Source organism: Squalius cephalus (assembly GCF_949319135.1).
Source record: "Squalius cephalus genome assembly, chromosome: 6".
Lineage (NCBI taxonomy): Eukaryota > Metazoa > Chordata > Actinopteri > Cypriniformes > Leuciscidae > Squalius > Squalius cephalus.
In genome coordinates, this window is record NC_137127.1 from 44,412,394 (window position 1) to 44,430,319 (window position 17,926).

The 17,926-nt window shown below is 39.1% G+C and overlaps 2 protein-coding genes and 1 long non-coding RNA gene across 4 annotated transcripts in view; 1 reads left to right on the plus strand and 2 right to left on the minus strand.

Annotated features, from left to right (window-relative positions):
- The window catches only part of lbhl (LBH regulator of WNT signaling pathway, like), a 489,980-nt gene that overhangs the window by 331,943 nt on the left and 140,111 nt on the right, over window positions 1-17,926 (plus strand). The window lies entirely within an intron of this gene.
- The window catches only part of sphkap (SPHK1 interactor, AKAP domain containing), a 140,693-nt gene that overhangs the window by 97,928 nt on the left and 24,839 nt on the right, over window positions 1-17,926 (minus strand). The window lies entirely within an intron of this gene.
- LOC307160506 lies at window positions 5,934-9,474 on the minus strand. Its single transcript, XR_013821557.1, has 3 exons — window positions 9,438-9,474; window positions 8,323-8,933; window positions 5,934-6,161 (listed from the first exon to the last, which is right to left on the minus strand). It is a non-coding gene; the product is annotated as an uncharacterized lncRNA (long non-coding RNA).

Below are 17,926 nucleotides of genomic sequence, written 5' to 3' on the forward strand. Positions count from 1 at the left end.
CGAACCAGGACTAAATTTATCATTTTCTTTTTTGGTCTGGACCAAAATAACTAAGAGAACCAAAGTACAAGAGTGAACACACCCTCAGTTTACTCGATAAGTGCCTCAAACAACACTAGAAAAATAGAAAAATATCTTTCAAAGATTTGACGCCACAAAGATTTGATACACGATTCTGTCAGATCCAGCAACGATTAGTTCTTCCTCAAAGCTGCACAAAACCATTCAATCAGATTTAAACTAGACATTTCAGCCATTTATCTGCTATTTTTGTGTGCTATATGCATCAGGCGATCAGCAAACAGACAGTGCGTCTGAAACGTAATTGAAAAATAATGAAAAATGACAGTTCTGAAAAGATGGCAGGTTACCCGACTCTTTGATGCGATGTCAACATGTGCTGAAATGGAGACTCTCATTAACTCATGGAGAACAGCAACCGGTTGTCTGTTTAAAGCGGAGGATACTCCCACTGGCTAATGCAGAGCAAAACTCACTTTTAATAGCTGAGAAAACACTGAAAAGGCAAACCTGAGAGGTTTCACTCTGCCAGAGCTGATGATCAAACGCTCTATTTAACCCTGCTAAACACCCGCCTGACTGTCCATTCACCATATTCACACCAACACATAATAATAATAACCCAGGTGAGCTCCATTTCCATGTAAGCACCAGGCAGTTTAGCTCCAGTCCACTGCCTGAAATAGCTTCAGCCTCCCAGAGGAGACCTGACTCACCCTAACATCTGTGAGAGGAGAGACTGTTGTGAGACTGAATCTGCTGAGCTCTTCGCCGTATACTGAATATTTACCAGTGAGAGAACCAGTGTCTGGATCAGTATTTTCGCACGAGACACTTTGAATTTTTCTAAGTAATCTAACGGCAGTCAACATTATTACACATAAAACATCCCGCCTGTTAATGCACACCGCCAATCATCATGCCAGCAACACTAACGGCTGGCCTGAGTTTATTACAGTCATGCAAATATTGTGCAATCCGCTGGAGAAAAAAAAATAATATAAGAAATATCACGCAATACACTGGAGACAACAAGACGGTATAAATAAACAAAGACTTCTTATTATATTTAATGCAACGTTGGAGCTTCAGCTGGTGGGTTTTGGTTACACAAATAGTCCAGCCAAGACATTTCTTGCAATTATATCTGCACTATTACATAACAGAGAGCTGTTTGTTTACTTTTGGACTATATGTGTGTCATTTTGTCTGTTTGGCTTATCTTTTGTCTCGGCTTATGGATAAAACTCTAAAAATAGTTTTGAATATAAATTGTGCTAATTTTTGCACACATTTTGTTTTGTTTTTTCTTCAAAAATATAAATGTGATTAAAATGAATAAATCATTATTTTTATATTTATTTTGAGTTGGACCATGTATGAAATGTCTAAATGATGCATGTTTAGGTCAATCGGTACCATATTTCTATTTCTATTATTAATTAAACTCATATATATTAAAGATTCACACATCATTTACATTAGAAAGTACTTTGCATATATTTTGTATAAAATATTTATAAATAAAAATACAAAAAAGGAGACTATGAAGATTGTGGCTGACAATTTTCTATACACTCTGCTATTTTTTCACTAAAAAATGCTTTACTTAGTATTTTTGTTTTGTTTCCAGTCCAAATATCTAAAAATTCTTAAATCAAAATCCATTTACTACAAGTAAAATGATCTAAGATATTATGTCTTAAAACCCAACCCCCATTTTACCTATAATGCATCTTGATTTAAAAACTTATACATTTTTGGAAAAGAAAAAGAAGAGCATTTTTGTTGTTGTTGCAGTGTTCAAAATAATAATTGCCTATTAAAGATTCACTCATCTATTTTGTTCAAATACATCAGCTCGTTAATAATGTGTTCAGTGTGACTTTTCCACACAAATCATCAGGGATTATTTTCCAGCCAGACTGCCTTTCATCAGCCACTGTTTTTAGACAGATATATTGATGTACAGATCAGGAATTAGTCGAAGATCTGTTTCCTTTGAAGCAGCTTTTGGTGCTATTTTTGAGTGTCAGAGTCAAGATATGTTTTAAAGAAGAATAATTACCGGACGAAATGTTCCCTGCATGTATTTGGTCTCTCAGGACTGAATGGTTTCAGACAGATTCTGACTGAAAAAAGGCTCAAGTGCACTTATGACTTCACATCTACAGTTCTTAAGCACATATACGCGTGCTTCTTTACCTCACAGAGCTTTTGGTCAAGCAGAGTCAATTAGAGGAGATTGCGCAGTTGTGATCATGAAAGGAAACTTCATTTCAGCCCAAAGCCGAAGCCAGTTTAATTGGCTGTGCTGGCGTGCGTGAGTGTTTTTGCATTTGAGGATGGATGGATGGATGGAAGTAGCGTGCTAGGTAGCCTAAAAATGGTAGAATGGCTTGACATCATGCAGATATTCAAAAATCTATATTTCATAAAAGAAATTAGGGGCACAATGCAAAATCAAAGCATTTTAGAAAGGTTTGGAAAAGAGTTTTCCTCTTACTCATGCTCTCTGTCTTAACAGTATGTCGATAATAGAAGGGAGAATGTGACCTTAAGAAAAATCAAAATCCAACCTTCACCTACACACACACACACACATGCAAACAAGATTAGCATACGGTGACAGCTGTAGCTTCTTGATTGATGGCCAGTCTGACAGACCAGTAAATTCTGCTGTCAGATGACAATCTTCAAACCTGTGCTGAACATACGCCAATGATTGATATCTACAGAGATATATCTGTGTGTACACGTGAGATTTATGTGTCTGTGCATTAAGTGTATGGTTCTGACAGCTCAATCCATCATGCAGACCAACATCCATCTATTACACTATAATAAGACATAAATAAACACATTATAACTGCACTATTGAGGTGTCTGTAAACATGATATGATAATGCATGCTGGTTACATGAATAAATGGCTCTCAGGGGCGACGAGCATCTGTAGATGTTAAACCTCTCAGCGAGTTTTCACACTTTGTTTCGATTGCTTGTTCTGGTCTTGGACCGAGATCAATTCCATCCCTCTCCGTCTGCCGATTCTCTTTTCTCATTGTACTTTTGCATTGGTACATTTATGAATATCAGATCACTTCTGCGACTTCTGCGACTGAGAACTGTGAACTTTTGAAGTTTACATAAACTGCACCCAAGACTATACTTTTTCCAAGCATCCAATCCACTCAGATGCACAGCAGAGAAATTCACCAGTTTACACTTTAACATCAAACGAATGAAACTCAAATGGACTTGAGTCCTCTAATGTGAAAGCAGCATTGAACTGTATTGTTCACTCCTGAACAAAAGTTTGGGGACAGTAAGATTTTATTTTTTCCATTAAAATTGATAAAGTAAGAGTAAAAATAAATATGACATAAATGCTGTTCTTTCTATTTATCAAAGAATCCTGTTTTTTGTGTTCATGGTTTCCACATAAACATGAAGCAGCACAACTCTTTTCAACACTGATAATTATCATAAATGTTTCTTGAGCAGCAAATCAGCATATCTGAATGATTTCTGAAGGATCATGTGACACTGAAGACTGGAGTAATGATGCTGAAAATTCAGCTTTGACTAAATTACATTTGAAAATATATTACAATAGAAAACTTATCAGTAATAACATTTCATAATATTACTGTTTTTAATGTATTTTTGATCAAATAATTGCGGCCTTGGTGAGCAGAAGATAAGATGGCTGTTTTGCAATATTGAGGTGTGCAATAGTATGCCTTTTTTATTTTAATAAAGGAAAACATCTTGTGATCTAGTTATTCACGAGGCAGGATTGTGGGCAAAAATAGAGGAAGGTGTAACATCCGAGTCTGAGCTATTTTGGGACGACTGAGTCACAGTCGGCGTCCAAACTACAAGGTGACAACGTGTTTAGTGGTTCCGAAGTGTCGGGTACATTGTGTGTGTGTGTGGATATGAATGCTTTCGGGATTGAAAATGTGTGTGTGTACTATGCTTGGCTGGCAGGAGTAAGCTTGTTTTATTTAGGAGCAAGCTGATTCTTAACGTGCAGCCCTTAGAAGTGTGTGTGTGTGTGTGTGAGAGAGAGTCTATAAATATTAGCAGCCCTTGCACAGAGATGCTGTAGGGTTTGCAGCTCTGTCTTTGATGTGCAGCTCTTCTCTGATGCATGTGTATCCAAATGTGTAAAGCACGTGTCTGATATTTAATGAGAAAACTCTGATATAGACATGCATACACAGGCATGATGGATAGGCTGAAAGCGTGTAACAGATGGAGACACCTAGAGAGAGAGAATAAGGGGTAAAAATTGAAGTCTAAAATCCAATCTCTTGGTTTATACATAAACTTGCTGCTGAGAGATTCACTGTTTGAATGATTCGAGGAGATTTTTCATATGAACCACAAAGACCTGAAAGATCAATATGCACTCATTCTAATTACATAACGACTGAGAAGTCCATGTGAGATTTAAAAACGTCACACACACATACACACACCCCTCCCCTCAGCTGTGACTGCACACTTTCATTAGCAAGATGCAGAAGTCAAATATGCATTTTCACTTTGCCTGCATGCTAAACAGATTGTTTATTAACAAGTTTACTGGTACAAATGAGGTTGTGTCTGTACGTTTCAGGCAAGAATGTGTCAGAATAGCTCAACTGTGAGTGTCCTTCTGTCAAACCTTACAAACTATTACACAGCATTCTGTAACAAATTCCAAGAAATGAAGGAGTAGGCCGTAGTCAGGAGCACAAGTGCAAATGAGAACGGTTCTATTGGTTTGATCTCTATCAGCCTGACACAGCATCACTGGATTAACCAATGGCGTGAGTTTGGGGGCGGGATTATTTTCATGTCCAGCCAACAGCAGAAAGATGGAGCATTTGAGAAGCCCATTTGAAAACAATCATTACTCTTGCAATTTTGTTTGGTCACTTTAGCTTTAAGATGAAAAAAAAAACATTATTCAGTTTTTTAAGGGAATAACATTTAAGAAAAAAATGTAAAAGATCAATTTTGTAATACAATAGCTTAAAGGGTCATATTTATTCATTAAATATTGAGCTTTTTTATGCCATATTGATATGCCAACTGTGCGAATTATGGCTGGGGAAAATAAATACTTAAACATATATTTTAAAATATTAATAAATTACATTTAAAAATAATAAATTATATTTGAAAGCCTTTTGACATTGACCTGTGCTTTATTTTTTCTAGTGGACCACAATTTGGATTCAAGGTATATTATAAATTATTAAAAATAGTTGAGGCATATTTTCTATTCAGTCATAATATTTAATCACAATTATTATTCTAAACGTATGCAATAATTGTATGAAAAATTACAATTAAATATTATTCCTGAAGTTAAAGGTAGTTTCATGATGTGACACTGTGGGCCCTATTTTGATGATCTGAAAAGTCCACTGTGCGTCGGGTGCAAAATAGGAATGAGAATGAGACATGCGTTGGTGTACAAAGTCAATTGCGCTGGGTGCAAGATAGGGCCCTGTGTCTTTACCTTTAACTCAGCAGAGTGAAGATGCCTTCAAAAGTGTCTTTGTATCAATTCTATTTTACATGTTTATCTTTTTTTAGTGTGTTATTTTTTAACGAACACATCACAATATTCCTCATTTAAATAATTCCCGCCCATGGTATACGCTAAATAAAGGAGCGGGGCCTGGTTGAGTTAGTTTATCAAAACTTATGGTTATGGAAAGGGGCGGGATTTTTCCCAAACACACTCAAAGCAGTTGACCAATCACAACACTCTTGGTCCAGCCAACCAATCAGAGCACATTGCTCTTTTTGGAAGGAAGGGCTTCATAGAGACAGGAACTAAACAGGGGTGTGTTTCCCGTACAATGACGTAACTCACTGCTTCATTACCATAGTACGGTCAACTAGCCAGTGTAACGACTGAGACAAGTCAGACACAAGTATTTGTTATAGTTTAACAACTGATATTTAGAACTCACTCTGGGAATATGTGACCCCATCCGCCCAAAACAGGGCAAGAAGATCTTAGTCACCCCGGCAACGATCAGAAAAGGAGTTTTATGACTTTTAGCAATGTGGACAGAGCCTCTGCTGCAACACTAGAACAGACTCTCCTGCATTCATTTATTGATGAACTGACTAATGTCACCGGCCGGGGTGGGGATAGAGCCCAGTAGTCCACCACCCGTACCACTACCACTCTGAGGAGCTACACCAAGGGGACACCACGAGACAGGACACGAGATTAGATAAATCAGTTGACTTTATTGGATATTAAAACATACTTAAAATAGCATCAGCATGAAGAACTGAATGGAGAACTAAAACTCTTTTTCTTCTTCAGAGCGACCAGGGGGCTCAGGATACTCGGCGCCCAAGGGTCTTCAGACGAATAACCCAGGGCAGTGGCAGGAGCTGGCTTGCTCTGTTTCTTCAAGACAGCGGTGGAGCTCTGAATACTCGGACTACAAGGATCTTCAGGTGAGTGGCTCAGCGCAACGTGAGTAACTGGCTTTCTCCGTTTCCTCAGGGCAGCAGTGGAGCTCGGAATACTCAGAATACAAGGACTCTTCAGGTGAGTAACCCAGAACAGCGTGGACGACTGGCTTTCTCTACTCCCTCAGGAAAGCAGTAGAGCTCAGGATACTCGGACTAAGAGGATCTTCAGGTGAGTAACCCAGAACAGCGGGAGGAGCTGGCTTGCTCTGTTTCTTCAGAATGGCGGTAAGACACAGAATACTCTGAATACGAGGATCTTCAAGTCGATAACTCAGAACAGCATGAGTGACTGGCTTTCTCTGATTCCTCTTCAAGACAGCGGTGGAGCTCTGAATACTCGGACTACAAGGATCTTCAGGTGAGTGGCTCAGCGCAACGTGAGTAACTGGCTTTCTCCGTTTCCTCAGGGCAGCAGTGGAGCTCGGAATACTCAGAATACAAGGACTCTTCAGGTGAGTAACCCAGAACAGCGTGGACGACTGGCTTTCTCTACTCCCTCAGGACAGCAGTAGAGCTCAGAATACTCGGACTAAGAGGATCTTCAGGTGAATAACCCCAGAACAGCGGGAGGAGCTGGCTTGCTCTGTTTCTTCAGAACAGCGGTAAGAGCTGGCTTGCTCTGTTTCTTCAGAACAGCGGTAAGACACAGAATACTCTGAATATGAGGATCTTCAAGTCGATAAGTCGGAGCAGCGTGAGTGACTGGTTTTCTCTGCTTCTTCGATACAGCAATAGAGCTCGAAATACCTGAGGTACGGAGTCTGCAGAACAACCAGGAAGCTCAAGAGGTAGCGGTCTTTGAGGTCGGGTAACTCAAGGCGGTGTGGGTGACTGGTTCTCTTTGTTTCTTCGATCCAGCAATGGAGCTCGAAATACCTGAGGTACGGAGTCTGCAGAACAACCAGGAAGCTCAGGAGGTAGCGGTCTTTGAGGTCGAATAACTCAAGGCGACGTGGGTGACTGGTTCTCTCTGTTTCTTCCAGGATGGGGGTGAATGGACACCTGCACACATCTATACACAGTCAATTTTAGAACACTCCCCACGCCCAGAGGGCTGGATGTTCCCAGGAAGGATTTGGAGCGGCAGGGTATGTCAAACTTCCTCACACTTGTGCATGCATTAATCACTCCACAATTCCACACGTGAACACTTCAATTCGTAAGCACTGCAATTCTACAAATACCTCACAGTGGGTTTAAGCCTTCACTCCATTCAGCCTGGGTCACTCCATCAGCAGCTCGTATTCAAACAGGAAAGGGGGGGGGGGGGTGCGACGTTATTCTGACTGCATGGAACTTTATCCGAGAAAATTAACGTGCCTTCCAATCACCAACTTCAAACACACAAAAGAGAGAAGCAGCAAACCGATACGAGCCCTCCGGCATAGCCCAATGCCTCCATGAACACAGACGCGGTACTTCTGTAGCAATTAGAAATCATGTACTTATCTTCTTTGCAAATAATGGTCTTTACACTCACAGTGACAATCTCCTTCCCAGCCAACTCTGAGATCCGCACTCACTTGCTCTCTCTCTCTCTTCTGCCTTGTCCTTCGCGTCCTATCTCTTCCCCGCACTCCTTTCTGATTCTCAAATCTCCGTTTTTATCCCCTCTGGAATTGCCGTCCTAATCGCCACCATAATCAACTCCGATTCGATGCAGCTGCCGCTAATTTCCCCTGTTTACCTTTCTGGTCGGCCATGACAGCGAACCGGAACCGGCCTGGTGTTACCCCGAAAGTGCTCCCCAAGGGAATCACGCACTGATTTTTTTGTTCCGCCTTCATCACCCCGGTGACACTAACATGAAATTAACATGCATTCCAGAACATTTTGTGAATGATTTACTGTCGTGTGTTGTGTCTTTTAATACTATTATCTGTTGATACTCTGATCTTTTGATACTATGTATTTTATTATAGAACCAACCATCAATGTACCACACTTATACCATGTTTGGTCTCTATAAATTGGTACTTTGAAGATCGAAATGATTGTGTACATGATATTCCGATAGCTGTGCAACGTATTAGTATTACAAGAATCTTTCTTAGTTTCGCCTTCAGAAACCAATCCAGCGTGCCATTGCAAATGAGCATGCTTAGAACATAGCGTCATAAATCTTCTCCACAGAGGAAACTCCAGCCAGAAGGTCCACCCTTCTCGTTGGCCAAGCAAACCCAGAGAGGTGTGGCCGTTCTCAGGCTTTATTAGAGTCAGTCCACAGTGACCGCCCTCTTTCTTAGCTCGTCTCATCCGGCTACAACACTGCTTCTGCTGATACTGGGGGGAACCCCTCCCTCCCACTGGGGCCCAGGGCCCTGGGCCCAGCAGGCCGAAGCACCGCCTGCCATGCTTTCATACTACCAAAGGGAGACAGAAGGCCGTGTCTCCAATCCAGAAAAATGAAGCCTAGCGCAAGTTCTGCCAGGAAGACTCAATCGTTCACGTCATGTATTACCTTCTCATCTATCCAATCATATCCTAATAGCCAGTATAAAAGGGTGGTACTTACACATGTCTGAGTTCGCAGATGCTGTCGCTTCAACCACCTCCATCCTCTCCATCCACCACCAAGACGGGACTTTTCCTTCATCTCCCTAACATTTCTATGCTGGGTCCTCCCCTCCATCCTCCCCATCACCTCCAGACGGGCTCCCCCCTCTACCCTGAAGACGCCAGGATGTCCTCCCCTCCTTCCACCCCACCACCACCAGATGGCCCCCTTCCTTACTTCGCAGGGGGTGGGCTGCGTCCCTGCCTTCGTCTTCAGGCAGGATATGCAGATTCCGTACCCTCGGAATGCGAGTTGCGGATGGGGCCTACGCCAAAGAATTTGATTGTTTGCTGAGCTCTTAAATAAATGTTCATTGTCACAGTATTAATTCTCCCGAGTCTTTCTGGTAGAACTGCAACTTTACCATCACTGAATGGACAACGATCAATTCCGGGCCTTCTCGGCACTTCAGGATGCCGTGCCGTCAGGGCCACCATGCAAGCTCATCATCATCTTCTCCATCAAGCAGAGAAGGAAATGATGGCAACTTGCACCATGACTTTTGACACTCACAGACTCATCAACAAACAAAATTTTCAACCACTTCAAGAATTGTCCGCGCACACAAACTATGCAAGTATCAATTTAATGAGGTGCTCTGAAAATGATAAGCTGATGGTTCTTTTCATAGTTAAATAGATCTTTTCCATAGTTCTATTACCTGCTTCCGGTTCCATAACACTCACCACTTTACCTATGCATGTATGGATGGATGAATGTATGTATGTTTGTTTGTTTAGTTTAGTTATGTTTGTGAGTTAGTTAATAAAACTTGTGCACAATTATGTATTTGGTTTCTGATTCTCTGCTTGCATACAAAGTCCCTTTTACGATCTTGATCTTGTTACATGCTCTAAGTGCTGTGCATGCTAAGGAAGAATAATTTTTCAGTGACCATGAAAGATACACTTTTCTTAGAATAAATGAATAATCAAAGAGTTCGTTGGAACTGAATAATTGATTGTAATATTAATTTAGCTTACCCCAAAGTTAATCTAATTAACTGACCCAAATATTAATAATTATTAGTAATTAAAAAATATTTGGTAATTATGGATTATTATTAATATTTCCCCTTTGAGCTAATATTGCTACACCAGTCACGACTGTTTCCCGAAACCATATTGTCGCAAATTGGTAGTTCAACCAAGTTGTTTAATGATGTGGTGGAGTAATAACTACTTGAATGAATCTGTTTGAGATCGAATTATTGCTATACTGAAAAAATGAAAAAATTTGGAGTAGGATTTACTTGAAAAAAGCTAGGCAACTTTTTCCACTCAGAAAATGCTAGTAAATTTACAAAGATTTGCCAAGTAAAAACCTAAACATATTTATCAGTAGCTTTAATTAGAAATCTTTAAGTTAAATTTACTTGGAATATGGAATTAAGTAAACTTTACTTAACCTAGTTAAGTGAAAGTAACAAAGAAAATAAGTAATTTTAACTTGGCTAGATGTTTTTCTATAAATTACAGACATGGCATCTGAGGACTTTTTTAAAAATTTTCTCAGTTCTTTTGGTTTATTTCCAGATTCAATCATAGGCTCGTTCTTACGTAGTAGAGCATGTTCGCACATGCGCACTCTTCAAACACAGTGCTTTAAATCTCTTGACAAACTAAAAGATGTAAATGACAATTGTATGTATTCTAAATAAAAAATATAGATTGTACTGAATGTCAGCTTGCTTATTTGGCTCAAGATGAGGATTTAATTAAGTCCACATGTCATGCAAAGAAGAAACTGCTTCTAACCACAGCTCGAGAGCTCTCGTTCCAACTACACAAGTTTGCGATGCTGTTTGCAAATGTTCGTTGGAATGATGGTTTCGGGAAACACAGACTCTTTTATCTAAGCTGATAACCACGGAACTTGCGACCATAGTTGGCTAACGATGCTTTTGGGAAACACACCCCAGAGAGTTACTGACAGACTGGGAAGAGAAGAGCTGCAACAATTGAGAATATGTGAAAAATACTGTTTTTTGAACAAGACAGAGTTTTTAAGGACTTGAAAGTTTAAAAAGTTAATTTAAGACATTTGAGTACTTTTGAGTGCACACCCTGTTTTTATTTAATATTACAACATCTTTCAACACCACATCGATATGATTCCATGAGCCACCGTGACGACTGCTTCTCAACATACTGCTAGAAAATAAAGCATCATTAAAGGCAACACAGATTTGGTTTTGCTGCTAATGAGAGTGAGAACGACTGCTGGTTTCTGCATGAGGCTTTTCTACACATGATGGAGATGGTGTCAGGGGAGATTGATTTTTTATACACAGTCTCTCACACACATAAAAAAAGAACACAACATCACTACTGATGTTTACTGAGCCAAGATGTTTACAATAGCTGAGGTAAAAGCTGGAAAATACAAACAGGAAGACTCAAATGCCATGGCAATAAAACAGCTTTTTAGAAGCTGAGGAACATTTAGCAACAGTAACTTAGTGAAAATAGCCTTAAATGTCGTCCAAACGAGGCAGGAAGTTGAGGGACCCGAAACAGCAGGAGGCAGAAAAACAAAACCAGTGCAGAAAATGGGTGGACCATAATACAATTTTAACAGCTCTGTGGCAAACAGCGTGAGGCCGAGAGCTGTGGGAACGGAGCGAGGACGGTGGTGCGAGTGTTAATGAGCGTGATCTGAACGCCACACCAGTCTCGAGTCTCACGGAGGAGCTAAAGAAGGATAAAAGGAGGAGTGACGACAGTGAAGGACAAGCGAAGACCAGACCAGGCCTTTTTTTATGATGTTTATACGCGGCAGTCGTCCATGAGAGGCTGCCGCTTTACTTTCGTTTTGTTGTTTGTTTATATTATGATTAAAACTTTACGTTGAATGTCCACCGGTTCCCGCTTCCTCCTTCCCTGAGCCTTTAACTTTGTTACAAGCTCTTTTTGAAGATCTCGACCAGACTGAATAAAGATTCACAGAGTGAGTTAACAGCCAATCCCGAAAGCAAACAAAGGTATCCAGTTAGGAAAACGATGTTCAAACCCAGACAATAATTCAACTACTAGCTACAGGAGACCGCCAAAGACTCTTCATTAGCATCAACTACACATACAATAGCAAATATAAATATATATGTATGCATAATTACATGCAGCTAACCCTAAACCAAACACTATTCCTAACCGTTATTACTCAGTACTTAAATTTATATTTACACTGTAACAAAGACACCTTAAAATTAAAGTGTAACCCAAACTGTACAGAAATCCAGATCAAAACCAACACAGGAATTGATGTGCGTGTTATTTTTAAATCTAACACCATCTGTCACTTTTTTTAATTTAGTACTCCATTCAAAATTAAGTGTTCATGCTTAAAACACGAAAAGAAAATCTCCCAATAGGGTAAGAAAAATAAACTTGTTTTCCCTTTGAATTAAGTTTCTTTTTCCTACCCCATTGGCAGATCATTTTTCATAAACTCACTTAATTTTGATAACTACAAGACTTGATACCTTATATAATTTTGTTTTTCAAGTAAATGTATCTTGATTAAAGAATGTTTAAATTTTTTTTTACTGAAAAAAATTAATAAAAATACTGAGTAACAACATCTTGTATTTATTGTTTTGCAGTGTCCATAATTAGGCAATTAGATTTAATGTTTTTATTTATTATTAAGATAATTATTTTCAGTAATATATTATTAAATCAAATATTTAATACTTTTCCCACTGTGAAGGACCCTTGTGATGCTCCCTTAGAATTTGCCTTAGAAGATTTTTGGAACAGAGCCAATGTGTCCACACTTCTATGAAGGAAAATAAATGCCATCCGACCATATTTCCATGATCACATGCAAAGGAGACACACGCATTTTCATCTTTCTTACACACACAGGGCAGCTGACAGAAGGAATCAAGTTTTTACTTTCAGAAATCTGACTAATCATCATGCAAATTAAACCTCACAGTCTGTGAATTAGACACACTGTGCAATTACAGCCAATTATTACTGAAGCAGTCACAAGCGTTTAATTATCATCAGAACAGAGAGAGCGAGAGAGGATCAACTGATGCACTGGATGCTGGCATTTCAGTTTGAAGAAGAGGGAAAAACATCATGGAGAAAGAAAAGGATGGAGAGGAAGGGAAGGAAAACAGGTTCTCATTTGGCGGGGCGAGTGGCTGCACATCAGAAATACAGCAATCACTCATGAGGATGAGAAGAGTGAGAAACTGTGAGATAGACGAGAGACCGGGAGGGGGAAAGACATCTGCTCCCAAGGGGAGATTGGGAAAAATCAGGTAGTCTTCACTCCCATCTGCTGATGTTTTTCTGTCCTATTTCTTCTCTTTTTGTTATCCCTCTCTCTCCTTCCGCCTTCTTCCAACACACATATTATACGTTTATCTTATTCTAAGCCTTTTTAACCAGAGGCTAAATAGAAATTTTCAGAGGCCTGCCTGAGGTTTCCGTTTAATTACTGCAACCTAAAAAAAATTATGTAAATTGTATTAGACACATTAGTGAAATCAAATTGAGGTCAAACACGGTTTCTTAGGGGTTTGCAGAAAAAAAGTACATTATATCAATACATTCAGTTGAACTTTATGAATGATAATAAGGGCTGGGTGATAAATATATATGAAAATTATTTTATTTAATAATATGTATATATATGTATACATATGTATATATATATATATATGTATATGTATATATATATATATATATATATATATATATATATATATATATATATATATATATATATGTATATATATATATATGTATACACTCACCTAAAGGATTATTAGGAACACCTGTTAAATTTCTCATTAATGCAATTATCTAATCAACCAATCACATGGCAGTTGCTTCAATGCATTTAGGGGTGTGATCCTGGTCAAGACAATCTCCTGAACTCCAAACTGAATGTCAGAATGGGAAAGAAAGGTGATTTAAGCAATTTTGAGCGTGGCATGGTTGTTGGTGCCAGACGGGCCAGTCTGAGTATTTCACAATCTGCTCAGTTACTGGGATTTTCACGCACAACCATTTCTAGGGTTTACAAAGAATGGTGTGAAAAGGGAAAAACATCCAGTATGCGGCAGTCCTGTGGGCGAAAATGCCTTGTTGATGCTAGAGGTCAGAGGAGAATGGGCCGACTGATTCAAGCTGATAGAAGAGCAACTTTGACTGAAATAACCACTCGTTACAACCGAGGTATGCAGCAAAGCATTTGTGAAGCCACAACACGCACAACCTTGAGGCGGATGGGCTACAACAGCAGAAGACCCCACCGGGTACCACTCATCTCCACTACAAATAGGAAAAAGAGGCTACAATTTGCACGAGCTCACCAAAATTGGACAGTTGAAGACTGGAAAAATGTTGCCTGGTCTGATGAGTCTCGATTTCTGTTGAGACATTCAGATGGTAGAGTCAGAATTTGGCGTAAACAGAATGAGAACATGGATCCCATCATGCCTTGTTACCACTGTGCAGGCTGGTGGTGGTGGTGTAATGGTGTGGGGGATGTTTTCTTGGCACACTTTAGGCCCCTTAGTGCCAATTGGGCATCGTTTAAATGCCACGGCCTACCTGATCATTGTTTCTGACCATGTCCATCCCTTTATGACCACCATGTACCCATCCTCTGATGGCTACTTCCAGCAGGATAATGCACCATGTCACAAAGCTCGAATCATTTCAAATTGGTTTCTTGAACATGACAATGAGTTCACTGTACTAAAATGGCCCCCACAGTCACCAGATCTCAACAAAATAGAGCATCTTTGGGATGTGGTGGAACGGGAGCTTCGTGCCCTGGATGTGCATCCCACAAATCTCCATCAACTGCAAGATGCTATCCTATCAATATGGGCCAACATTTCTAAAGAATGCTTTCAGCACCTTGTTGAATCAATGCCACGTAGAATTAAGGCAGTTCTGAAGGCGAAATGGGGTCAAACACAGTATTAGTATGGTGCTCCTAATAATCCTTTAGGTGAGTGTATATATATATATATATATATAGAGAGAGAGAGAGAGAGAGAGAGAGAGAGAGAGAGAGAGAGAGAGAGAGAGAAAGAGAGAGAGAGAATTTTTTTAATTTTTTTTTTTTACATATTGTCTTTATAATAATCCCCTGGCCTACTGGGTCACATCTCAAGTGCTACAAAAAAATTGAAGTTTGGATGGATGGATGGATGGATGGATGGATGGATGGATGGATTGATATTGTAAGATCATGGATGGATGGATGGATGGATGGATGGATGAATTGATATTGTAAGATCATGGATGGATGGATGGATGGATGGATATTGTAAGATCATGGATGGATGGATGGATATTGTTGTAAGATCATGGATGGATGGATATGATAAGATTGGTCTTACATTTTTTTACATTTATTTTATTCTGACTCTACTATATTTCCCAAGCTGAAGAAATGCAAAATAGCTAAATGAGTTGATTATGGTAAAGAGGGGGTTAATTGACTGTTTTTTTACAGTTAATAAAATGCCCAATGTAAAGTCCGGGTCAAGAAGCAAAACCAGTCGAGAACCACTGAAATGGAGGACACACGGTAGAGTTAAAGAGTTTTGTATTATCCACACACACACACACACACACACACACACACACACACACACACACACACACACACACACACACACACACACAACCTGTACTCCCGAGAGTGCTTATGAGGGCGAAATGACCGCCGTCACAAACTCTCCTCCATCTCCCAGTCCTCATATATAACCTTTCCTTGCTTTTCTCTAGCCTTTTCCACAGGTGCATTTTTGGCCATGTTTTCTGAGGCACTTTACTCTGTGTGTGTGCGAGCATGAGAGTGAGGAAAGGATATTTGCTGCTGTTCTGAATCAGGAGATGGATGTAAGGGCTTGAAAACATAAAGAGCCAAGGCTTTCATCGCTGATGGCAAAGGCACAGACATTTCCAGAAACTTCATTTACTTCCGATCTGCTTAGCAGAGAGGGAAATATTGGCTGTGCATTGAACAGTGTGTGCCGAGAATGTTCTGCTGTGATCATCAATCTTGCCCTTCAAGAACAGGTGTGAGCTGTGCCCTTTTTTTGTGTGTGTTTGCTCTAATAATGCCTGTGGTCAGGATTTGTGTTCGGACAGCTGGCCAAGATGGGCTTAAAAACCAGTCTTGCTCTCGGCTCTGCAGCAACTCTCTAATTCAATAATGCATTTCTATACCTGAGGTGCATTTTGTCCCCTGAACACCTCATTTATCTCCTTAAAGGGATAGTTCACCTAAAAATGAAAATTCTGTCATCATTTACGAAACTGTCATACAGTTCCAGAACTTTCTTTCTTCTCTGGAACATAAAGGAATATTGAATATATTTTGAGAAATGTTGAAAAATGTGTTTGTTCGAGTTCAGTGGTCACCAAGACATGTCAGTAATGACCAAAACAACCTTAAATTCTTTTAAAAGATATTTTGGGAATGCTATCAGGAATAAAATGACAAATGGACAGTACGGAGGAATAAGCCTGCATTAATATTAACTCTACACATTTTAGGGGGTAAATGTACAATTTCTTAATGTTAAATTTGAAACATTTTCAAATTTAGGGAACAATCCAAAAAAAATCCATTACTTACTCGATCCAATACTTGCACATTGATTATAATGAATTATACATATTTGCCTTTTGGGCTAGTTTGCTACATAAACATGCAAAATGATTCATTTTAACTATTTTATTGATAATATATTTTAATTTTACTGCACTTAAGGCAACAAAATGCACACTGTAAAACAAGTATATGATGAATAAGTTATGACAACATATGTTTTTACATTGCGTTAACTCATCAAAATAAGCAACTTTTTTTTATAAGATTCAACAATTTTTTTTTAAGTCAGTGCAATGTAATTTACGTTTAAATTACTTAAACATCGCCGTTGATTGTACTTGTAAATTTAAGGCAGCAACCTTTTTTTTTTTACTTTCATTTACCTTTCTATAATTTAAGGTTCCCAACTCTTGACTAAGTCAAAGTGAGAAGAAGTAAAAAGTGTCTGTGTGTAGAGCCATGTGACTGAGCAGGAAGAGAAATCAATTTCATCGACAAGAAAGGGAGACGCGTTAATCAGTATGGTTTCGATTAACACCAAGTATTCCTCAAAGAAACAACACTGATCATCAAGTAAACAACCCTGGAAAAGGTCATTGTGTAATTGATAACAAGAGCACAGGAGACTCTATAGATACAGAGTTAATATTTCAGATGTGGAGGCAATGCAGAAGACTAATGTTACACACTTCTGTCATCAAGCTCTAACAAAGATAACAGACACACCCCAGCTTCAAGTTTCTGGACATTTCTAAAGGTCAACTTTTTAAACTTATTAAACTGAACAGACTGTTGATTTCATTTCCAACACCAAATGGAATAAATCAAACAGTGAGAAATTCAAAGGGAACATGAAAAGCCCTTCATAACAGAAAAGATAAACTAATTTTCAATTCGACTTATCATGCCAATTCAGTCAAAACCTGATTATGAAATTTCTGTAACTGTCAACAGTGTAGCGGAGATCAAATAACACTCAAAATGTTGTCAAGTAGGAACTGACTGGGAGCCATGTGTCTCTGTTGTGTTCAGTTCATTTCAATTTTCATTGACTTCTAGTTTGTTTTCATTTGCCACGATTCCCGCCACTCTTTAGTTTCTATGGTTACTGTAGTTAGTCAGTTTGGTTCAGCTGTGTTCACCTCGTTATCTGTAGTATATTAGTTCCTATGTGTTTGGATACTTGTATTAAACCTTGTATTGGAACTTTATTCGTCTTTATCTTCATCAGTCTGCCGACACGCATGCG